The sequence below is a fragment of the Equus quagga genome, chromosome 7 (assembly GCF_021613505.1).
Source record: "Equus quagga isolate Etosha38 chromosome 7, UCLA_HA_Equagga_1.0, whole genome shotgun sequence".
NCBI lineage: Eukaryota > Metazoa > Chordata > Mammalia > Perissodactyla > Equidae > Equus > Equus quagga.
In genome coordinates this window covers 7,251,464-7,276,272 of record NC_060273.1, presented here as the reverse complement: position 1 = coordinate 7,276,272, position 24,809 = coordinate 7,251,464, and the positions used below count along the sequence as shown (strand labels likewise).

The 24,809-nt window shown below is 51.4% G+C and overlaps 1 protein-coding gene across 2 annotated transcripts in view; it reads right to left on the bottom strand.

Annotated features, from left to right (window-relative positions):
* ABAT (4-aminobutyrate aminotransferase) overlaps positions 1 to 24,809 on the bottom strand; it is a 92,414-nt gene that overhangs the window by 51,142 nt on the left and 16,463 nt on the right. The window contains exon 1 of one of the 2 annotated variants that reach the window (XM_046666943.1): positions 9,184 to 9,408. The exons of the other annotated variant lie outside the window; for it this stretch is intronic. The gene's annotated coding sequence lies outside the window, so the exon portion shown is untranslated. Of the gene's footprint in view, positions 1 to 9,183; positions 9,409 to 24,809 lie in introns of those variants that run through there. 2 annotated transcript variants of the gene reach the window in all.

Sequence of the window (24,809 nt, the reverse complement as noted above, 5' to 3'; positions counted from 1 at the left end):
AGAAATCCCCAAATCAGAATGGAAAGCGGGGTGGTGGCGGGCACTCCTGGTCTTTGAAACCCCAAATCTCCCCGTGTCTTCCACACCGCGGTTCCCCCTCACTTTCTTAATTAATTCTCACACCCCTTGTGTTTACTTAACGTATTTCTTGAAATCACCTTGTTTTTTAAGTTTAAATAAACTCATTTTCCTAGAACCCTTTCTAAACTCTACCCAACCCCCTTCCTTCAAAGTTTCATTTGCTGCAAATAAAGGTGATTGGGGAAAGGCTGTAATAAAATCAAGGCAGGTCATTGAGTTAAAAGTTGGATAGGGGTCAGCTCGGTGGCACAGCGGTTAAGTTCGCACGTTCTGCTTCGGCAGCCCAGGGTTCGCCGGTTCAGATCCCGGGTGTGGATCTACACACTGCTTGTCAAGCCATGCTGTGGTAAGCGTCCCACATATAAAGTAGAGGAAGATGGGCACAGATGTTAGCTCAGGGCTAATCTTCCTCAAAAAAAAAGAAAAAAAAAAAACCCCAAACCCCCAGGGATTTGTTTCCTTGACGTGATCAGAACTGAAGGAGAAATTTAAATTAATCCATCAATTAAACAGAACAGGAAGCATCGGAATACACAGCGAGCGAGGGGACTTTTCGGGTGGGGCATGCGACAGGCCTGCAAAAATGCTGTTTCTTACTACGTGTCTCCGTCAAAATGAGTGGGAAACCCGGCTCTAAGCAGAGAGCGAGTCCTCCAGTTGCTCCCACCTCTCTCTCTCCCTTTTCCTTTAATTAAAATGCTAACTAGTTCTCTCTGCTCCCTCTTATCAGCCTGGAGCATTTGGAGGGCGGGATGCGATGAGAGTCCACAAGGTTTAGATCAATAGGATGAGAGGAATTCAGGCGAAAGGGCAAAAGGAAGAAAGGAAAATCCTTCCAATTTGCTCAGGAGGGAGAACAAAAGTCGTGGAAGCACGGGCTTCGGTGTGACGCCCGTACCTGCTGCGCCATGCAGGCGCCGTCCACGTGGAATTTCAGCGGCCTGCAGGGTTTGCCCGGCCTGACAGCCTCTGAAGGTCTCAGAGCTCACAAGCCAGCCATTCTTACCCTTGGCTGCTCATGGGAATGAGGAGAGTGAGCTCCCAGGCGGGATCCGGGCATTGGTGACGCTCCCGAGGCCAGGTGGAGAACTACGGCCATGAGGGGTGGCCGGTGGGCCCTGTGCTTGACCCACGTCTGCATGACCCCCACGTCCCCGGAAATGGGGGTTTCTGACTTTGAAAGTTAGACTTCCCAAAGAGACAGGGAGAGAGAAGCCCCAGGGTGGCTGTTTCCCAGGTGGTGTGTAGGGCGTTGAATGGGAAACCAGCCCCTTTTACCCACTGTGTGACCTCGGGCACATTAAGTAACCTCTCTGTGCCTCAGCTTCCTCATCTGTAACATGAGGATAATACCAGTTGGACCCACCTCGTGGGCCAGCAGAGGGTGAACCGAGACCTGGGACTTGGGTCCCTGCTGTATCCCCAGCCCCAGAGCAGCGCCTGGCTACAAATATCACTGACTAAACAGTCAACGCTCCACGAACACCCTATGAAGATGGCGTCTGTCTCATCTCACTATGCTGCCTCACGGCCCCTGTGAACACAAAAATCTTTGTGTGCAGCACAGACTAGAGATGGATCCCCCAGACCTCTCTGGGGCCCCAGAGATGCTTCCTGCATTCTCCCGTGTGCTCTCGGGGCCAAGACAACAGAGTTGGCAGGGGCTGGGGACATTCCTTTCCTGTCTGCAGCCCCAGCCATTGGCTTTCTTGCAGACCCAATGGGACACAATGACAGGCTCAGTGCCTCTGTTGTCAAGGCCAGGGGTCGCCATGGAAACCAATAAAGCCGGAGCCTGGGGCCTTTGCTGATGGCTAACAGGGCCCCATTCACGGGGCCAGGACGGCTGGCATTGGGACAGGAGGCTTTCTCTCGGGCCTGGCTTTCCTCCTCCAGCCCCAGCTCCCGCAGCCTCCCGCCCTCCCTCTCTGCGTTCCTAATTTCCTATAACCCGCCTCTGGGGGGTTATACAGTCATCGGTGACTTGCATAAGGGGAGGGGAATTCTGTTCTTGCAAACAGGCACGTGCTGACCCCTCGGAAGGATGGAGCGGGCAGTTGAGAAAGTCACACGAGCCAGAAACCGGGTCCAAAAGTGCCATAGATTAGCTCGATGACTCTGGGCAAGTCGCTCAGCTCCGCACGGCCTCAGTTTCCTCACCCATAAAATGGGAAGAAGGGAGCCAACCCCTGAGGTCATGGCGTGCTCCATCTGGCAGCGGCACGCACACCGGGCATGGGAGAGACGGCTCATGGCAGGCCGTTTTCTCAGGCCAGAGACCCCTCTCCACCGGGTAGGGAAGGCGTTTCTTCTCCGCCCTGGATTCGGGGAAGCGCTATTTGCACGCCCCATGTCCCCACCAGAATGTCTAGGTTCTCTGAGATGCTGCTCTGGCCCCGACTCCCCAGCCTCGTGCATCCAGGCTCCCCCAGGAGGACGAGGGCAACGTCAATCACGGACGCGGGGCGCAGGAACACATGACTGTAGAGCGGGTGGCCCCCAGCCTGTGAGCAAAGTGAAGGAAAAAGGAACAGACGCGGCTGCAAATCCGAGCCCTCTGCCTGGGAGGGACAGCCAGCCTCGTCCCGGGGCAGGAAAGACGTGGCAAGACGCGGCTGCGAATGGAGGAGCTGGTTTTTGGTGTCCCACCCATCAAGGGAGGAGTGGTGGAAGAACAGATCTGGTGTGCTTGTTTTTTTTTTTTTGGTGAGGAAGATTGTTGCTGAGCTAACATCTGTGCTAGTCTTCCTCTACTTTGTATGTGGGATGCTGCCACTGCATGGCCTGATGAGCGGTGTGTAGGTCTGCGCCTGGGATCCGAACCCACGAACCTGGCCGCCTAAGCGGAGCCCACAAACTTAACCACTATGCGACCGGGCTGGCCCACAGAACAGATCTGGTTTAAAAAGGATGCCTATGCCGACGCTGAGGGCCGGCCTCTGACATCTGTTCACTCAGTTCCACCAATGTTGACCGGGCACCTGTGCAGACACCATGCAGAACAAGGACGTGTCCCGCTCTGATCCCGGAGGAGGGCCAAAATAAACAAACAAACAATGTCAGCGCTATTGGAGGAGACACATTTCCCGTTCTGAGAAAACAAACGATTTTGAGGACTCCGGGAACTGCTACATATGCAAATGCCACAGCCTATAACCACCTAATCATTTATTTCCTTCGAGGTCTGCACCGCAGGTGGCTTGGAAACACTTTCTTGGTGATTGGAGCTATGGTGTGTGCCTGACAGGATTCCCATAATCCCTTGGAAATATCCCAACTTTTCACTAGCCAGAAGGAGCCTTCATTTATGCATGTATGTAGGGATCGGCTATGATTGAATGAATGAATACCTCCTGTGTCAAGGCTTAACACACACTGTCTCATCTAATCCTGGAAGATAAATACTACTCTTCCCATTTTCAGGTGAGGCAATAGGCTCAGAGAGGTTTGGCCACTTGCACAAGGACACACAGCTAGAGATGGTGGAGCTGGGTTAGAACCAGGACTGTCTGGGCTTGAAGACCAAGCTCTGGGCACATTGCCATGTTCGTGGCTTCAATCCTTACCCAGAAACCTCACCAGACAACTCAGACCAACACACACCTCTTTTCCAGGAAGAAAAAACCTCCAAACCAACAGTTACCACTGTCTGCAGCCTTCCTGAAGATGCTCATCTTTTGGCCACACACTCATTTCCAACCTCAGCCCACACTTGGCGCTTCTCCTGAACCGCATCGCTCCTCCCAAAGTCCCTGAGGAGCCCTGGCCCCCGCGGTGGGACGTTAGGTCCTTTGGGTGGAAGAACTGGCATCTCTATGACTGCCGGTACTTGGGACAGCTCCAGGTGACGGAGAATGCCGCCTGCATGCTGGGAACAGGAATCTGTGATGGAGTCGCCTGCCTCTTCCGGCTTCCTAACTTGCCTGCCGACTCTTTAAACATTTTGGTGCAAGAGAGACAGCAAAGGGGAGGTCCAGGGATATACAGAAGCCCCCTTATGCGCGGGAGATACATTCCAAGACCCCTAGTGGATGCCTGAGACCACGGATAGTTCTGAACCCTACGTATACTGTGTTTTTTCCTGTTTATACACATTCGAGGTGCGACAGCAAAACTAGCACAAATTTCCTTTTTCTTCACAATTTCACGAATAGAAGTTTCGTTCTACTGTAGATCTTGGCAACCTCAGCTTATGATTTTTTTTCTTTCCTTATTCAGTCCAGAACTTTCGCCTTTTCACTCAAAGGGAGCACTTGACGGTTTCTCTTTGGCATATCCGAATTGCCAGCATCACTAGTCTCGTGCTTTGGGGCCATGATTAAGTAAGATAAGGGTTACTGGAGTGCAAGCCCTGCGATCCCGCCACAGTCCATCTGATAGCTGGGACGGCTACTGAGTGACTAACGGCGAGAAGCGGGTACCAGGTGGACCCAGTGGACCTCGGGATGATTTATATCTCAGGCGGGATGGAGCGGGACAGCATGAGATTTCATCACGCTACTCGGTATGTGTGCAATTTAAAACTTGTCGAGTGTTGACTTCTGGAATTTTCCATTTAATATTTGCAGACTGCGGTTGACAGCGGGTAATGGAAACCTTGGAAAGCGAAACCGCGAATAATGGGAGCTACCGTAGTAACGAGAAAGCACCACGACTCATCGCCTTCCGAAAAAAGCTGTTCCGACCAAACAGGCAGGCTCCCCCCTCACTTGAGATGTGCCCACGATGGCCGTCCATCCCATGACCCAGAAGCCAGGCTGCCCGATGGCACTTGAGAGTCGATTTCGAAGACCCTCGTGCCCAGCCACCTTCCCATCTGGCGGCTTGTTTTTCCGAGACATAGAAGGTGGTCTGTCCACTCAGGGAGTGCCCGGAGCCTTCCCTCGGGATGCTGGGTCAGGTGGCTGGAGTCGTTAACCTGCAGCTGACCATGCCTCGTTTAGCGGGTTTAGCTAAAGGGGTGGGGCTCATAGGACAAAATGTGGCACCAAAGAAAGAGCTGGGATAGGAACCAGGGGAAGAAGGTTGACCAGAGGATGCCTGTGACTATCAACGTGCGAGGCTAGAAGAGTGTCAGTCAATTGTCCAACGGCAAGTGCTCTCCCAATGTTTTGTCCAGACAGAGCCAAACATCCATGGAGAGGAAACCCCTCCAGAGGTCCAAACTCTCCGGGCTCCTCGGCTCCCATCAGGAGGCGTTCTCCACCTTGCTTCCCTTTGACAAAAAGGCCTCCATCCCACTTTTAGGGGAAAACAAACTTGCTAGGTAAAAAAAGCAAATCTCTAAAATAACGCGCTTTGAGACATGTACAAACCCCCCAGCCATCCTCCAGGTCAAGAGCTAAGGGCTGCAGGAGCAGTTGGAGAGTTTTAAATGTGCACCATTTTATTTTCTCACCTAACAGAGCTGACCCAGCTGCTCTCTTGCTTGAATATTCCCTGGCTCCCTGTTACCCGCAGGATAAAACTGAGCTGCGGGGCTGGGCACCCAGCCCTCTTAGAGCCTGTATCTCCTGCCCTTTCCTGCCCTGCTGACACTGACCTGCATGCTCCGCTCTTTCCCGCCTCCAGGTCACCACTTACGTGGTAATGTCTGTTGAAACATCCTTTCTGCCCCCACCTCCTCTTTATATTCCCTTAACTCCGTGTATCTTTTTATATCGAACCTCTGGTCACCTCCTCCAGGAAGCCTTCCTGAGCCTCAATTCAGGGTTAGATGCCACTCAATCTGTATTTCTCCAGCAATCTATCTTTTTTTTTTTCTAATGAAAATTTCCAAACACAGAATGAACTTGGCTATACCTACCCCTAGTTTCAACTGTCGACATTTGCCATCAATTTATATACACGTTCTTTTCCAGGTCACCTGTAATGTGACAATCTGTTCACATCTCTGTCTCTCCCCTTAGCCTGTGAAATTCACTTGTGCACCCATTCATTCGTTCATGGATTCACCGCCAGGCACTATTTTCTGATGGCCCACTGCCTGAAGACATGATACTAAATCCTAAGGACCAAGGTCGGGCCCGGACAGCAGAGTCTCTGCCTTCTGTTCCAGCGGAAGAGACAGATGACAAATAAGTAGACAAATAAGATAATTTCACACTGTGATGAGTGAGGGGCATCAGCAGAACTCCATGGCGAGTGACCGCCGCATCTCTGTGCCCCCAGCATCCCGCACCACGTCCACAAATGTTGGCTGTGCTGCCCAGCCAGGTGCTCCGACCACAGGGTCCCACCGCGGCCTGCGCTCTGGGGTCACTATGGCAACCGTCCTTTCCTTTCCGCCCGCCCCCGTGAAGGGGGACAGGGAAGGGGACCAAGACGACTGAGGAGCCGCCCCACCTGCTTAGGCCTGAGACCCCTGCCTTCCGCGGTCTGCTCTCAGGATGACTTCTCAAGTGTGAGAGCGTCTGGCTCGCAAAACCAGGCGAATTTATCAACGGTCCCCATCTGGCCTGTTTCCGGATCAGTCTGAGGAGCTATAATGTCAATGGGTGAAGGCAACACAGACAGACAAAATACAAGAGGCTGGGGCCAGCCCCCAGGGACGGACTTGGGCGGCTCTGCTGAGCTCGTGGGTCAAGGGCTCCGTGGGAACAGGTGGGTGTCCTCGGAGTCCTTCACTGCACACCTGAGTAACTGTTGCGGGGGAGTTATGGAGGGCGGTCCTGCTGGGAAGAGGTGGCATACGGAGGCCCGTACCCCCTCCCCCACCCTACACTGAGATCTCTGGAGCACCTATTACGGGCCACCTGCCTAGACGCCTGGGGGGACCTCGGAGGCCAGCTCTGGAAAGCAAGCCTGCCCTGGCTGCAGAAGAGAAAGACCCTCCAGGTTTATCCACCCTGGGCCAAGGCAGGCAGTGCTGTCATTACAAGATCGAGTATAACAGCAACAGCAACATTTACCGATCACTTACTTTGGGCCAAACCCTGTTTTAAGCTTTGACACATAACAGTGCCCTTAATTTTCAGAACAACCCTCTAAAGTAGTTACTATTATCATCCTCTCTTACCAAAAAGAGAAAAAAGGGAAATGGGAGCACAGAGAGGTTAAGTGACTTGCCCAACAACACACAGCCATGAAGTCGCCGACCCGGGATACAAACCCAGGCTGGCTCTAGATCCAGTGCTCTACACCACAGAAGTCACTCAGACTCAAACCAGAAGTGTTTCTTCTAGAGGTACAAGACTGCTGAGTTACCCTACGTAATCTCACAATTACGGTGGGCAGTGGGGCCGTGGAATAATGGGGTTTGGGCTTGGGTTTGAATCTGGCTCGGCCTCTGTTTTCTCAACTGGAAAATGGGGATGATAGAGCTCCCTCACCCCCAGGCTGCTCCGAGGACTAAATGAGGCGATCCACGTAAAACGTTCAAAAATGTTCAAACCAACAGAAAAGTTGCAAGCACAGCTCAACAACCACTGCTTGTTCATACTCTGCCACATTTGTACCCCATATTTCACCCTGACACCCTCCAGCCTGCATCTTCTAAGAACAAGGACATTCTCCTATATAACCTCAGTACAGACGATCTGAGATACACGGTATTTCATTCGCAGTCGGGAAATTCATCACTGACATAATACTATTAGCTAATATATCTACATGCAGATCCCCCCACTTGTCCCCAAAAGGTGTCTTGTGGCTGTTTTGTTCCCCGGATCCAGGCTCCACCCAGGATCCCTCAGATGCCCCTTTCATCACCTTTCACCTGGAACCATTCCTCAGCCCTTCTGCCTTTTATGACGTTGGCATTTTAAGAGTTCAGGCTAGATGCTCTGCCTGCATTTCATCTTAATCACTATTTGTCTTTAAGTCCTTGTAAAATAAACTGCAGCTCAGGGCGAAGGCGGAGGGAGAGAGAGGTCTGCGGGGGACAGGATGCCCGAGGTACAAGGTTCGGAGGTCGGGCCAGGGAGGGCGCACAGCACTGGCTCCACTCGGGTGGAAGTGAAAGATTTCCGGGAAGCAGTGGCAGAGGATGCTTCACGGTGATGAGAGCTCTGGCGGGTGACCGAGGTGGCAGGGCCACTGCAGACAGAGGCCACGGCGTAGGGGAACCAGAGCGGCAAACAGCAGCAACGCCTCTCCGTGTGAGGGCACTGCGCCGTGATCACGGTCTGTTCCTACTTGGACCGGAACCTTCCAGAGGCCGGTCCTTGTGTCTGGATCTGGCCTTGCCCCCCAGGCGCCCACGGCATGTCCAGCCCCCACTCAGCATCCAGTCACAGAGCGCCTGGCCCCCAGGTCTCCCAGATATTCAGGGAAGGGCGACTCCCCTCCAGGGCTGACGTGGCTGCCAGCTCTCACATACGCACTGCAGGATCGTAAAGGGCACAGCCTCAGGATTCCCACACCTTCCCTGCCAATGAAACGTGGCTTTCTCAACCTGCTTCCTTCAGGCCGCCTCTTGGGGAATGGGCTGCTCCTGTGAAAAATTTCAAAATGAACCTCTAACTGCCCGCAGAAGGAAAGGATGCCAGGGGAGTCACTCTCCAGTTTCCTCCACCTGCTCTGGGCATCAGCCATCCAGGTTGCCAAGCGAGTGATTCTCACGGAAACTCCTTCTGTCTTATGGGGAGAAGAAAGCAAAATGCCCTCTGATCGCATCCCTGAGCCTTCCTTTCCCCTGGGTTTCAGAAAGAAAGGGGTGTGTGTGTGCTGTTTTAGCCCTTAGAATGGAAAGGAAGGGTTTATTTTGGGGCTTGAGCAAAGACGCCTTTTCAAGGTGACCCTCACTTCATTTCCTGGGACCAGAAGGCAGACAACTGTAGAAATGGTTCTGCCAGCCCACGGACTAAAGCAAAGCCCTGATCTGTCACTTTAATACCCATCTTTGTTTATTTTGTTCCCGCTGTAAAGGGGCTCATCTCCTGGTGTTCTCTCCACAAAGCATCCTTGAAAAATCTGTCCTGTACCTTTGTGTGTCCTTCAGACCGAAAGCTACACACGTGTGCATGGGTACACACACACACACTTGCATGCCCAGTCCCACAGCTAACAGTCATCGACACATGCTGAGACGCACCTCCACATGTCAGCAGATACATGCAAATCCACGAGGACACACACACACACACACATGTCTGCACTCACAGTTGGCAGGGTCCTGAAGCAAGCCCAGCTCCCAACTGCTTGAAATGCCTCCTCTATGTCATTCTGCAGAGTCCCAGGGACTCGACCGGCTGGTTCATCCTAAGAGGGGCCGCCGGGCACCAGGTCCCCCTCGGGAGGAGGCTCCGGACTTCCAGGCAGTCCCCAGAACATGGGCTCAGGTACAGGCAGGAGGAGGACTCCTGGAAAAGGATGTGCTCAGCTGGTTCCCAGCAAGAGCTAGAGGCAGAGGGATGGAGAGGAGGTGAAGGAGGCGGGGAGAGTGAGAGACTGGAAGAGGGATTCAGAGAGAGAGATTTTCAGACAGAAGCAGAAAGGAAAAACCCTCACAGAGGCAAAGAGAAACAGAGACAGAAAGAAAGAGATGAACAGAGAGAGAAAAATAGAACACAGATTTTTTTAAAAAGATGTTTTAAGCCCAGCTTGATTTCAGCTGGAAAGATGAGCTGGGACCTTCTGAAAAAGGCTGTCTGCCTCCCCTTCCTCCTTCCAGGGGGCCTCTTCCTAGATTTTTCTCTAACAGGCCAGGAAACCCTGAAGCTACAAAGCGGAGACCCAAGCCTTCGATTCCCAAATGGCTTCCCCAGGACTCCGCTGGCGGCGGGGGCTTCAGCAGACCCAGCCTATGACATGGCGGCAGCCAGGAAGGGGCTCGGAGGGGCCCCAAGTCATCTCCAAGACCTCCGGGGGCAGAGGGGCAGCTCCGGCTCTGAAAATCCACCTGACGCCCTCTCCGCGGGGGAGGTTGGGGGAATCCATTACTCTACCACCCCCATTAGAGCCCAAGCTGGGGGAGGGGGCGTCAATGCCTGTCCACAGGGGCCCAGAAGAGGAAGCGGGAATGGTCACAAGATGGGGAGGGAGAGCGCAGGGGGGACGCGGAGCTTTCGGTCACGTGCTGCTCATCAGTTGCCATGACGACGGCAAGGGGGTGGGGGCGCCCAGCCCGGAGGCTGCAAGACAGACCGTGCTGGCTCTAAATCACGGTGACGGCGCTTCAGTTGAGCTATTACGCCGTTGCCGTGGCAACCAATGGGCTCAAATCGCAGAGGAAATCTATAATTATTACTAGCCAGATACCGGCGAACTCCGCGCAGTAATAAGCACGTTAGGGCCATTCGACCTGAGCTCTGGGAGGGGGAAATGCCGACCTCCAGCCCCCAACTCCGGGGAGAATAAGGCCCAGGGAGACTCCTCAAGGCAGATCTGTTGCTCCAGAATGGGAACCTGGAAGGCTCTCTCAGCCAAATGAAGAGTAAACATTAGGTGAAACCACATGAAATTGCCAACGTTTGACCATTGGCAAGCATTTCCCGTGAATTTATTGTGGAAATTTCCAACAGGCAGCCAAGTTGGATCTGACAGCGCATACCTGCACACCCACGCCTAGCTTCTGCGGTCCACACTTGGCCACGCCTACTTTATCAGAGATCTACCCCTCTAGCCATCCATTAACCCTCTATGTTTTGAAGCGTTTCAAAGTAAATTGCAGACATCAGGACCCTTCCCCCTCAAACACTTCAGCCTGCATAAAATTATTTGATCATTTTTGAACAAGAAAAACAGCAATTTTCACATGATTCCATTTAAATAGAATAAAAATTGGGGCTGGCCCCGTGGCCTTGTGGTTAAGTTTGGCATGCTCCACGTCAGTGGTCCAGGTTTGGTTCCTGGGTGCAAACCGACACCATTGGTCTGTCAGTGGCCATGCTGTGGCAGCAGCTCACATACAAAATAAAGGAGGATTGGTACAGATGTTAGCTCAGGCGAATCCTCCTCAAGCAAAAAGAGGAGGACTGGCAAAAGATGTTAGCTCAGAGTAAATTTTCCTCAGCAAAAAATAAATAAAATCAAATCTAGATTTATATCTGTCATCCATCCGTCCATCCACCCATCCATCTTCTTTTCTATCTAGCCACCCACTCAGTCTCTCACTTATCCATCCATGCATCCAACTATCCATCTGTCCACTCACCCATGTTCTTTTCTATTCAGCCATCCACCCAGTCTCCCATTCATCCACCCATCCATCCATGCATCGCTGGGAGATCTCATGCACATGCATGATTTCCACAAATGATTCACCATCCCTGAATCTTCCTTCCTGGTCCAGCAGATACCACCAACAGCATGTCTTACATATTAAGCTCAATATGTTCTCAACTAAAATCATCCTTTTCCCTTCACCACACCTGTTCCCTTTCTTGTGTTCAGCATCTCAGTAAACAGAACCACTGCTACCCACTTGTTCAAGCCAGAAGCCTGAGACCCACCCTAGATCCTCTTTCTCATTACCTTCACTCACCACCACGCCCTGGGATTTTCCACACTAGGCTCAGGTCTCCCCATCCTCTCCTCTCTTTCTCTTGTCCTGGTCCAGGTACGCATCATGTCGTGGCTGCTCAGCTGCCCCAGCCTCCTGACTGGCCTCGCAGCTGTGACCTCACCCTCCCTCTGTTTTCTCCACACTGACTTATTACCATGAAACATCTGGCCATGTTGATGGTGTGGGGGAACGGGCATCTCACGCACTGCTGGTGGGAGCATAAATCTATACAGATATCTTGGAAAGGAATTTATCAAAATCTATAAAACTTTAAATGCACCAACCATTTTTTCCCAGCATAATTCTACTTGAAGAAATTTGTCTCATGGATATAAACTGAAAGCAAGCCACATGTCCATCAGTTGGAGCTGGCTAAATCAATTTTGGTACATCTATAATATAGAATAAAAAGAATGAGGCGGTGCTTTACGTCCTGACACAGAAAGTGTTTAATCTAAGTGAAAGCAAGTTGCAATGGAGCATGTTTGGGCAATGCCTCCTGTGTCCCCCAGCAGCTCCTCCACTTGGCGATCATGTTGGTTAGAGACTTAAGTGGGTACCAAAGTGTCCAGGGAACATGGCTTTATGAGCTGCCTCTTCTCCATCACGTGTCAGCACTAGCTCTTCACTGGGCTGGAGAACAGAAGAGTTGAGGCCAGGAACACCCTTGCTGCCTCTGGAGCCACCCAGATAGTCCATAGCGCCCCGCCGGCACCGTCGGGCAAGGTGGGCCCTGCGGGCTGCTGGGAGGTGCCATGAATCACTTTTCTCCCTCGCTCAGGGCACGAGTGCGGAAGCTGCCTAACCGCAAGGTGACTCGAGAACAGAACACACCTTGGAGGCGTGGCACGTATTGGGCGAGCACAACAGGATCGACAGGAAAACGCCAAGTTCTAGTTCCTGCTCAGACCTGGAAGGGCTCCTGGGCATCAGTCTGCCCCGCTCTCTAAGGGGCTGAGTGTACCTCCCAGGGTCGTTCTGAAGGTCAAATGCGGCGACAGTGGGGAAAACAGCACTTCAAAGTCATCTTGCTAAACAGATGAGCTATTGTTATTAATTGATCTTTGGGATCTATCAGCCTAATTCTGAATCCTATACAGCCCAGCGCATGTATGAAAGCTGTAAGCTTCGTTTTCATTTGAGCATCTGTTTAGTGCCTGCCGGAGGGAAGCACTTACATATATGATCTCATTTAACTCTCAAAACAACTCTGGTAGTGGGGATTCTTGCCCCCATTTTACAGATGAGGCACAGAGAGGTTAAGGGACTTTCCTAATAGCACCCAAGACTTTCTGACTGCAGAAATGCTTTTCTCATTTCTTAATCACTCTCCTTCTTGAATCAGACCTTTAGGCCAGTGCTGTCGAAAAGAAATATAAATGCAGGTCATGTGTGCCATTTAGAATTTTCTAGTGGCCACATTAAAAAGGAATAGATGAAATGAATGCTAATTTTATGTTCTATTTAACTTGATATAGCCAAAATATCATTTCAACACAAAATCAATATAAAAAACACTTAATAAATATGAATATTCTTTTTTGGGGTCATATTACGTCTTCAGAATCTGATGTGTATGACATGCCTACACCGCGTCTCAGTTCTGACTGCCCGCATTTCGCGTGCCCTGCAGCCACGTGTGGCTTTACTGGAGAAGGCAGCTTAGGTGGCACTGATCTAGACCTGGAAAGGGTCTAAACCCTAAATAGTGACATTGGCCGCCATTTATGGAGCAGCTGCTGTCTGCCTGGCTCTGCTCTACCTGTTTCACCTGTATTAACACCATCTTTTCTCATGACCCCGGCAGCAGGTGCTCTTACGAGCTACGGAGGAGAAAGAGGAAGCTCAGGGAGTTTAGGCAACAGGCCCAAGATCACAGGGCTAATCATCTGAGGAGCTGGCGTTTGAAGCCAAGTGCCTCCAGAAACCTGGCCCCTCCTGTGGCCTCCAACGCCGCATCTCCTATCACAACGTGTCGGTCACACGGGTCTGTAAGAACTAAATTGCCAAAAAAAGGATTTGACTTGTGCCACTTAATTTTAAGCACTCTGATCCATCAATACAGAAGATCATTTAAGCATTGGTTAAAAAGTAGGTAACTCACTCTGAATTGGTCCCAGCGTGGGATCTCAAGAACTGGTAATACACCAGACACTGAATTCCCCCGTCGGCGCCTCCTTTTGTCTCAATGGGACATGAATTAGAGGGAACGAGCAGGACCAGGCTTCCACCCGCTCAGAGCAGCTCCCTGTGGGACATAACGGTGGCTTCATCCTTATGTGGGATCACCTGTGGGAAGGCCGGGTGGCTCCAGTTCGCTCTTCCCATTCAGGCTGAACATGCCGCTGATTTTAATGACGACATGTGAGCGCTGGCTATGTTCTACCAGGGATGGGGACGGTGGTGGTGATTTTATGACTGGTTCTGGGATGATCCTGTTCAAAGCCCTGGAGAGGCATGAGCTGGGGTGCTGACCCCCTAACTCCTGGCCAGGATGCACCGGAGTTGAGTGCAGCCAGCTCTCTGGTTCCACAGTGTGGCTGCAGCCTCCAAAAGGCAGGCACCTCTCTCGCCTCTTGCAAACTGGCTTAAAAGTCAACCACACTTTATCCCTGACTTTGTGACCGGGAGCAGAATTACCTGGTCCTCGGCTTGAGGATGAAACCAGAGAAGGGAAGAGGAAAGGGAACTCTGGTCTGCCTCACATATGTCTCTAAAGCATCTGCTTCCCCCCTTCTCATTTCCATGACCTCCTCCAGACCACCCCGTCACCTCTTACCAGGACAACTGCAGGGGTAGAATCATCCTCTGCTTCCACCCCCTTAGCCTGTCACTCCTCAGCTCAACATCGGTTCCCAGTCTTCCATGAGGCCTGAGAGACAGCCTGAGCCACCCCTGCCTGCCTGTCTCTCCTAACTCATGCCATTCTGCCTTTTGGTCACTCTCTCTGGCCATTCTGGCCTCTGATTCCTGGAAAGCACAGAGCTCCGTGGCCTCAAGACCTTTGTACCGCCCATTCTTGCTGTCTGGACTGCTTCCCTCCCTCCCCCTTAGCCAACTTCTATGCATCCCTCAGGGCTCAAACATCCCATGTTATCTCCTCAGAGAAGCTTTTTTTATCTTCATGGAAATATGATTGCCCACTGTAATTTGTTCCATCTCCGTGTGTTATTGTTTCTTTCCACTCATCGCAGTTTGCACTTACACATTTATTTGTGGATTTCCTTAATGCATGCCTTCCAGGCTATTCCCCGTTCCCCGGAGATGGTCTGCATCCCCAGCAGCTGGCACAATGCCTGGCGCACGTGATTGACACGTTCAATATCTGTTGAGTAAATTCTTACTATTCCCATTTTACAGATGAGAGAGTTGAGGGCTCAGAAGAAAAGAAACTTTCCCAAATGACACAACTATCAAAAAAAATTACTGATACGCTATTGTGTGCAAAGTCTTAACCCAAAGGGTCAAGAGGCTCTATCAAGAAATGTGGGTGGATGGATGGCCGGCACACAGTTATACTCAAGAAACAGCATCGTTTGCCACAGGAACGATGTAGCCTGCCTTCTCTCTTAACCACTTTGTGAAATTGAGGGTGTGTGTTAGGTATGGAGTCAATTTCCTCTCGCTGAAATAAGATCTAGAAGGAAAAACCAACCAACCAACCAGGAGTCACATCTTTCTGATCTCAGGTCTGAGAGTCAGAACGTCACCTCTGGCTCTCCCTCCAGACACACACTGCTAGCTGGTATCTGGGTCCAGCCTTTTTTGGAAAACAACATAGCCACAAGGAATCAAGTGATATGAAATATTTTAGCCCCAAATAATTCCACCTCCAGAAATTTAGCTAACGTGAGGAACACTAAACAAAGGAATAGTCCTGTGCTCAGAGGGGTTCACAGCAGGGAACAGTGTAACAAGAAGAGCAGACAGCTGAAAACAGTGTAAACAACCAACAGCAGAGGAACGCTCAAATAAGCGGTGAGGCGACAACTTAATTATTTACCGACAACTGTGTAAAAAGGCAAGGAAATGATTTTTGAAGCCACAGAACGGGAGAGAAAAGACCATAAAATTTTATATGCAGTCTGGTTATAATTTTGTTAGAGGCACAAAAACAACACCATAAACGAACACATGAGAAAGGAAGGCTGGAAAGAAATGTGTTTCTCTTCAACCCTGCTTTATCTTAGAGACGGGGCTATGGAGGGGCGGTCTACTTTTTTCCACCTTTTTATATTTTCTGAACCACTGCTAATGACCTGTATTATTAATTTATTCAAATGTTTGGAAAGATGCCTCGCTAGCTTTCCCGAATAATATCCAGAGAGAAACCGAAACAGAGTGAGCACGACTTCAGCTGATGGCAGCCGAATGTGTCTAGACATTTAATTACGGGAAAACAATTATTGAATAGCTTGACATGGCATTAACAGAGAGCCCCAGAGGCACTTGAAAATTGATCCGAGTTCGATTTGGTTCCTGAAGGTGCGGAAAGAGGAGATGAGCTTCTAAATGGGCTATAAAAAGGACATTAGTTTTCTGGCACTGAACCAGGTCAAGGTGGATCCGATCCCCAGGTGGAAAGTCTTAAAAGTTGCAAGTAGGTCAACACAGTCAGGGAGCTCAGTGCGTCTGTAGTCGACACAAAGTGACACTTCTCGGCTCATCTGAAGACAGTGGAGGAAAGGGAAGCTCGGAGTTAAGAAGTCTGGAATTTCTGGAAGGCGAGGAAAGACGACATTCTGAGGCTTTGCTGCCCTGGGATTCACATTCTAGGCGAGGGGTCTGCAAACTACGGCCACCTGCCTGATTTTGTAAATAAAGATCTATCGGAACACTCGTTCCTTTACGGCTGCTACAGTTGCTTTTAAGTGCCACAATGGCAGTTGAGTAGCTGCGACAGAAATCGCACGGTCCACACCGCTGAGAATATTCATCACCTGGCCCTTTACAGGGAAAGTTTGCTGAACATTGACCTCGGCATTCGAAGCCTTGAAACCACAGATCTGTCCTGTCTTCCTCATAACCACCTGATGATCTGTTTCGTTCCGTTTCAAGAGGAGTTCAATTTTTAGAGGAAGTACGCGAACCCTGGTTTGGGAGAGCCACTTCCACACCAGGCACTGTCTCCTTTTTCTGCTAACATATCGACGCGTGTTTCTCCAGAGTCAGCATTTACAGTCTGCCTAGTTTTTCTGTATTTATCAGACCTTTCTTTTTCCTTGGGATTATCTTGCTTTTTAACAGAAGTAAATTTAAGTGGGAACTTTGACATCAGTATCCTGTCTGGAAAGCAGTGTCATCACTGCTATAAATAGAAGGTCCCCGAAAATGAACACAATGACAACAGAGCTGTGTTCGTCAGCTCTCCCTGAATTCTGGTGCCCGCACGAGGCTCTAAGCCACTCCACCCTTCCGGGGACCCTCTCCAGCATCACCGCTAATCCATCAGCACATCCTGTTGGCTCCCCCTTAGACACAGATCCAGAGTCTGCCCACTCCTCCCACCTCCAGCGTTGCCCCTCATACACAAGCCCCCAGGTTCTCCTCAGGGCCTCTAACCACCTCCTGTCCTCCTCGTCTTCCTGAGGTCTGGATGGAATCAACACAGGAGCAGAGTGGTTCTTTGCAAAGTTAGGTCAGATCACAACCATCCTCCCTCTGCTCAAAACCCTGCAGTGGTCCCCATCCCAGGGTAAAAGCCGAAGCCATGGCGATGCACGACCCCGCCCACCCCACACCTGCTCCTTGTCTCCTCGTCTCCCCGAGCCCCCTCCTGCTCTGCTCCAGCCACGCTGGTGCCTGCTGCTCCTCAAGCACGTCAGGCGAGGTCGCCTCGAAAGCTTTGCTCTCGCCTTTTCCACGGCCTGAAAATCTCTTCCCCAGAGACCCCCATGGCTCCCTTCCTGTCTTCCTTGTCATCCCATTGTAAATTGCACCCTGGCCTCCGTGTCCCCTCCCCCTTCTGTTTAACACATCTCGCCTGTTTTGCTTACCTTACAAAGTCATCTGTCTTCCCTGCACCCCCAGAAGAACACGGCTCCGTGGGTACAGAGCTTCGTGTCTATCTTGATCACTGAGCTATGTGAAATGATGCAGAGACGATTACTCTAATTTGACAAAACGGGAAACTGAGGCACAGAGATTAAAGTAAACTGCCCAGAATCCTGCCCAATAGTAAAGAGCAGAGGTGGGGTTCAGCCCCACAGGGGACTGTCCCAGAGCCCGTGGCCTTCTGACCATGAGTCCAGCCCCCCACCTCATATGGGTGGGTAGGGCCCGGTGGATAATAAGTGCTTAGTAAGGGCGAGCTCTTCTGTTACTAGTGTTGATATTATTCTCTCCAGACTCGGTTCTGTCTTGCTACAACGTATATAGTCTCACTACAACGTATATACGGTCTTGTGGCCCAGCACCTGTTTTCTCCATAGCCCTCACTGCAGCTTTTAACTAAAGACTAATTGTGGGAGTTCACAAACAGGGCGGAGGGACACACCTGACACCAAAGGGCAGCTGCCACGTGATTCCGCCCATGGAAGTTCAGGAGTCGGCAAAGCTGGTCTCGGCCGACAGATGTTAACTCGAAAGGACTCTGGGACTAATTAACCGGTAAGGGGCATGAGGCAACTTTCTGGGCACTGGGATCCCCTACATCTTGATCTGGGTGCCGGTTCCATGGGCGTTTCCAGAGGTGAAAATGCACGGAGCTGTACGTTTAGGTTTAGTGCGGTTTGCCATATGAAGTTACTCATCAGTTTAAAATAAGGTAAAAGAAAGGAGAAAGGGAATATCAAGAAAACCTAGGGGCCGGCTCTGTGGCCGAGTGGTTAAGTTTGTGCGCTCCGCTGCGGCCGCCCAGGGTTTGGATCCTGGGCGCGGACATGGCACCGCTCCTCAGGCCATGTTGAGGCAGCATCCCACATCCCAGAACTAGAATGACCTGCAACTAAGATATACAACTATGTACGGGGCGGGGGGGGGCGGGGGTTGGGAAATAAAGCAGAAAAAAAAAAAGAAAACCTAGCTCTCTTCCCCGGAAATTAATTGCATCATTTTAGTTAAGGACTCTCTCCAAGTCACTGTAGGCTCCGAGAGGGTAAGACCCACACGCTGGATGGTGACGTCTGCATCCCCACCCCAGCACAGTGCCAGGCACAGAGTAAGCATTGATAAATATTCACTGAAAGAATAAATAAAAGAACGAACCAATGCCCAGGGCAGCAGGTTGCTCGTTCCAAAGATGGCTACACAGTATCTTCCATCCTGCATATCTTGTCTCTGTGACCTTGCTCCCCCAGCAGGAGGTGGGGGTCTGTCTCTCCACCTTGCTGAATCTGGGAAGCCCGGTGGCTCCTTTGGCCAAAACAATATGGCACGCCGTGGATGACAGTTTGGCAGTTCCTTAAAAAGTTACACATAGAACTAGAGTGTGACCCAGCAATTCCACTCCTGGGTATAGACGCCAAGAAGAGAAAGCAGGGACCCAGATACTTGTACGCCTGCGTTCATAGCAGCATATTCACAGCAGCCAGAAATTGGAAACAACCCAAGTGTCCATCAACAGATGAACCGATAAACAAAACATGGTCGATCTATGCAACAGAATATCATTCAGCCATAAAAATGAATGAAGTACTGATCCATGCTACCACATGGATGAACCTTGAAAAAATCACGCAAGTGAAAGAAGTCAGACACAAAAGGACAGACAGCGTATGATTCCACTTATACAGAAAGTAGATGGGAGGTTACCAGTTGCTGGGGGGAAGGAGAGAAAAGAGAGTTATTGCTCAATGGCTGCAGAGTTTCTGTTTGGGGTGATGAAAAAGTTTTGGAATGAGATAGTGGTGATGGTTGCACAGCCTTGTGAATGTAATTAATGTCACTGAATTGTAGACTTAAAATTGGTTAAAATGACAAATGTTATGTTATATATATTTTACCACAATTTAAAAACACTAATAATGTAATATACCCAGACCCATTGAATTGTATGCCTTGAATGGGGGAATTGTGTGGTGTGTTAATCATATCTCAATAGAGCCGTTAAAAACAAACCAGAACAACATGGCGGAAGTGACACTGTGCCTGTTCCAGGGACAGCCTCTTGGAAGCCAGCCTCCACGGAAGAAGAGGACTACTTAGACTTCCGAGCCGTGAGAAGCCCAAGTCACGTGGAAGGGTCCTGGTGGCTGAGACCCTGTGGGGAGAGAGGCACATGGTGCCAGGTCTGTGAGTGAAGACACCCCTTGGATGCCCAGCCCAGTCGAGCCTTTGAATGATTCCAGCTCCAGCTGCCCCTGACACACTGCTGCATGAGAGACCTCAAGCCAGAAGCACCCAGCCGAGCCCAGTCAAGCCACAGAAGTGGGAGATCATCATCAATTGTCTGAAGCCGCTAGGTTTGAGAGGCTCTGTCAATGGCTGATGGACAGGGCAGCCCGCCACAGGAAGGAGAGGACCTAAGCTCTATGTCACGTTGCCTGGATTCAAATATTGGCTTGTCTGGCCACCCCCTGTTAGCTCTGGCAGGTAACTCAACCTCTTTGAACCCAAGCTTCCTTAAAATGAGCGCCATACTTGCTTTCTCAGGTGGTTCTAAGGAGAGGGGCTCCATCCAGGGACAGCCCCATTGTGCCCACCTCTCTGGCCACCCCCGCTGGTCTGCCTGATCGATCCAGCTCTCCCCTCTCAGAGAGCTGTGATGGGATGGCCTTTAGTGGCCACGGGGGGAGGGGACCGAAGGTATGGCTGGAGGAGAACAGTGAGCTCAGCTGCTCTCCATTCTCCCTCTGGCTGGAGGAACACTCGGGCAGACGAAGCTGGAAGGCCAGAGCACGTGGAGGGAGCACGGCCCTGCTGACACCTTGACCTTGGACTTCTGGCCTCCAGCACCGTGAGAGAACACATTTCTGTTGTCGGAAGCCCCCAGTCTGTGGTACTTCCACCATGACCCCCGTTTAATTCTCTTTCCACAGAGCAGCCAGAGGGACTGTTTGAAAGGACACAGATGCTTTCACTCTCTGGTTAATAACTTACCAAAGGCAGCTGATTGCAAAGAGAAGAAAACCCAACCTTCTCACTATAACCTCCAAGGCCCCGGGCTGGGCCTGGCTGCGCACCTGCTGTGGCCCTGCCTGGAACGGGCTCTGAATGGCCGGTGCCACCTTCCGCTCAAGTACCACCCTTCAGAGAGGTCTTCCTTGCCGCCCACTACTTCACGTCACTAAATTTTCTGTGTGCCGTGGCCCTTCACTGGTTTCTCAGTTGCTCAGCGATGCGTCTGTCTCCCTGCGCCAGCACACGAGCTCCTTGCTCTCTCGTTCACCTCTATCCCCTCGCGGATGTGCAAGATCATTAGGTGTTGAATGCTCAGTCCTTGGGACGTGGGCACCTCTGGCGACGTGAGCAGCAGGCTGACTTTGTGGGAGGAAAAACTAAAATCAACAAATGATGACTCAAGCTGGGCAGCTGCCTCCCGGCGAAGTAGGTGGCCTTGGGTCAGCTCAGACAGGCCGGTCTGAGACCAGTGCTCCTTAGGTCTGCCCCCGGGGCAGCCGGCTCCTGGGAGCACTCCTGCATCGCTCCTGCACCGCCCCCATCATCCGGGCAGCATCTGCAGAGCAGAAGGGCTGGCCCGGACTCAGGGAACACAGCACCCAGTCAGACTGCTGATTCCCAAACTTCTGGAAAGCCCCCAGGAGGCCCTCTGAGCAGTCACACGGGCCCTACTGTGTGCCCAGAGCTATGCTGAGTCTTGGGCAGACTGGAATGCAGCAAGAGGACCCTGAGTTACAGAGGTAACAGGGCCCGGGGTTTATGGGCATGCACTGTGCACCGAGACCTGGGTTCGAGTCCCAGCGGTGCCTTGTGCCATGGCTGCAACCTGGAGAAATAACAAAAGGAGAGAGAAGTAACCAGGATGGGCAGATTTGGGCTCAATAACTAAGAAATTCCTCTGGGTCCCAGGTTCCAAGATGCTGTGCACTGTTTGATCGTCCACTCCCCCGGGGCCACTGCTCTGCCCTGAGGAATGGCCGGTAACTGAGCTGGTGTCCCAGGGGCACACTGCTCTGTTCAGCTACACTGACGGCTGCTCTGTGTCTCTCTACTCCCACCAGTGTTATTCGTTTTGAGACTTAGCATCGCGCCATCACAGGAAGACTTCTTCCCATTTAGCAGATCAGAAAACCCAGGCAACGAGAGCCGCAGGGCCCCTCTCGGGGGCTCAGGCGTTATCTACACTCACTCTCGGCCGCCTGATTTCCAGATAGCCTCGGTCCTCTCAACAACTTGTGACGCAATGGCTGGATCATTTTGCAGATTAAGCAAAACTCACCCCCATTCTTGGAGCAAATAAGTGGCAGCTGGGATTTGAACCCAAGCCTGTCTGAGTGCCTCGCTTTCCTGCAGAATCACGAGCACGGCGCTATGGGGTGATTCTATACAAATGGAGAAACGCAGTCTTTACAATCATTTGGCTCCTGCAGAAAACGACAACTAGAGCAAGACACCGGCCTCTTATCGGCGCCGGTAGGAACCATCTGCTTCTCATTCCGGCCTTTTAACAGAAATCTCGGAGGAGTTCTCCTCTCTCCCCCACAATGCCAACTCAAGTGAGGACTTGTCTTGTAGACTCAGCAACTTTCCCCGAAAACCATGTGGCATCAACATGCCACTCTTCTTTCCAAAGGACGTCGCCCAGCAAAGCCAGGACTTTGCAATTCACAGGCTTGAGGAGACTTGGCACAAAGAGACACGGGCCCTGATCACACAAGGATGGATCTGGTGTCCCCTGTACCAGCAGCTCAGGCTCAACACTCGGGCTCCCTGGCCAGCGGCTCCGGCAGAGCGCGGCCTGCTGGGCCTTGTCTTCCCGAGCCAAACGCCGGGAACGAGGAGGGGGTCGGGGAGGGCAGCGTGTGGGCGAAGGGAGGACAGAGCCGTGTTCCCCAAACTGGAACTTGCCCTCCTGAGGCCCCAGAGGGAACTCAGGTGTTAGGGTGTGCTGGCCTGCCTCCTCCTCCTGCTTCCTTCTCTGCCCGACAGGGCCCAGGGACAGGTTTTTAAAGTCACTCCAGGGATGGCTCAGCCTTCAGAGCACACGTGCCACAGCCAGGCCCACCGTTCCGCCGGAATACAAGCCCCTCTTAGCAAAGGGGCAGCGGCCACTGGGCATCTCGAATTAAAGACTTTCCGAGTTGGATAAAAACCTCGGAGATCTTGCCCAGCCCTCCCATTTAACCTGTGAAAAAACAAGGCTCAGGGAAGATGAGCAACGTGTCTGATGTCTCATCGGAGGTGCTAGGCAAGGAGCAGGGCTCTATTTCAGGTCTCCCTGAGGCTTGACAACCAAAATCTCACAACAAATTCTGTGAGGCAGGTTCGACAATCACGCCTATTCTCCACACGAGGCCACTGAGGCTCGGAGTCATGGGGCCCCAACTCACACAGGTAGAGGCACCCACTGAGCCACCCCAAGTCCTGGGGTCTGAAACTGCGTTTCCTGAGAGATGATATTAGATGGCATGTGAGTAAACATTTATCTTAATGGTAATCTTTATTTTAGCATACATTAAGAAAAAAAAGTGAAACCGATTAATGTGCGCATGTGGCTGCTTAGGGTGAAGCTCCGTAAAGAAAGCAAATCAATTTAATGTAAAGAAATAATGGATGAGGGGCCAGCCTGGTGGTGCAGTGGTTAAGGTCGCACGTTCCGCTTCAGCAGCCCGGGGTTTGCTGGTTTTGGATCCCGGGTGTGGACAGGGCACCGCTGGCAAGCCATGCTGTGTCTGGCGTCCCACATAAAGTATAGGAAGATGAGCACGAGTGTTAGCTCAGGGCCAGTCTTCCTGAGCAAAAAGAGGAGGATTGGTGGCGGATGTTAGCTCAGGGCTAATCTTCCTCAAAAAAAAAAAAAAAAGTGCAGAAAAAAAAGAAATAATGGGTGTTAATAATAATACTGACATCCATCGAGTAATTAGTGCTCTGTGTCAGGCGCTCTCCTGACCGTTTCCACATCTTGCTTCATTCAATCCTCATAACAACCTACGAGGTAGGTACGATGATCACCGCCATTGCACGGGTGAGGCGCAGAGAGGTTAACTAACACGCCCAAGTCTCCACTGCGGGAAGCAGCTGAGCTGGAATTCGAACCCGGAAACAAGCACTTAGGTGGAGCTTGGATAAGACGAAACTACGGAATGTGGAATGAGAAGGATGAGGCTTGGGGAACAAATGAGCTGCTTCCAGGGCATTTACTAGACATCACCTTGAATTCTCTCAGAAGCACCTTTCTCTCTCTCTACTGGGTAGTCATCAGGGGACTGTCATAACACATCTGCAGAGGCAGCGTCCTCATCCACCTTCACTCCTCCAGCTCCTGACGATCTAGGAGTCGACTACCAGGTGCCCGACTCTCAGGTAACCCGGCGCCTGCAGAGCTCTCCTGCGCCACCATCCACAGCCTCCATGTCGAGGACCCAGACCCAAGCCCCGAGTCACCCCGAGATGCTGTTACCTTCTGGTTTTAACCGGCACCCTTGTGAGACCAGCAAACGTTGTTGGTAAAAACGTACAGGGTGAGCGCATTTAAGACTGGGAAGTCTGCAAAGACCAGTGGATGGCATCAGTGTCACTTTCTTGGTTGTGACTATAGGTTAGCAAGGTGTCACCACTGGGGGAAACTGGGTGAAGAGCACGTGGAATCTCTCTGGATTATTTCTCCCAACTGCGCCAATCTACAATGATCTCAAAACAAAGAGCGTACTTGAAGAAAAAGGGCAAGACGAAACAAGAGAAATCCCTCAAAGCAAATTCAAGACTGAAATATACACCGAAGCTTCTCAGAAACCCTGAAAAAGTTAATCCAAGTAACGTATTCACGTATTCACTCTACAAACGCTGGCCACATGTTCACTCTATGCCAGAGCCTGGGATGATGCTGGGGACACAGAAAGGACATGTAAAGCCTGTGTCCTCATGGGATCCACAGTCTAGTGCTGGAGACACACATACTGGAGACTTACAACAGAGAGGGATAAACCCCTGTGAGAAGGAGACCCCGGGCAACGACTTCCCCAAAGAGAGGGGGGAACTGGCCCGGGGCGTGGAGAAGGGGGACCTGCCTAAACCGAGGGGCAGCCTCTCTGGGCCAGACTGCTCTTGAACTCTTTGAATCACGTAAGATGGAAATTTCCACCTTGGGCAAGTTACTTAACCTCCGTGTGCCTCAGTTTCCTCGCTTGTAAAATGTCGAGGAGAACAGGTCCTACCTTGAGCG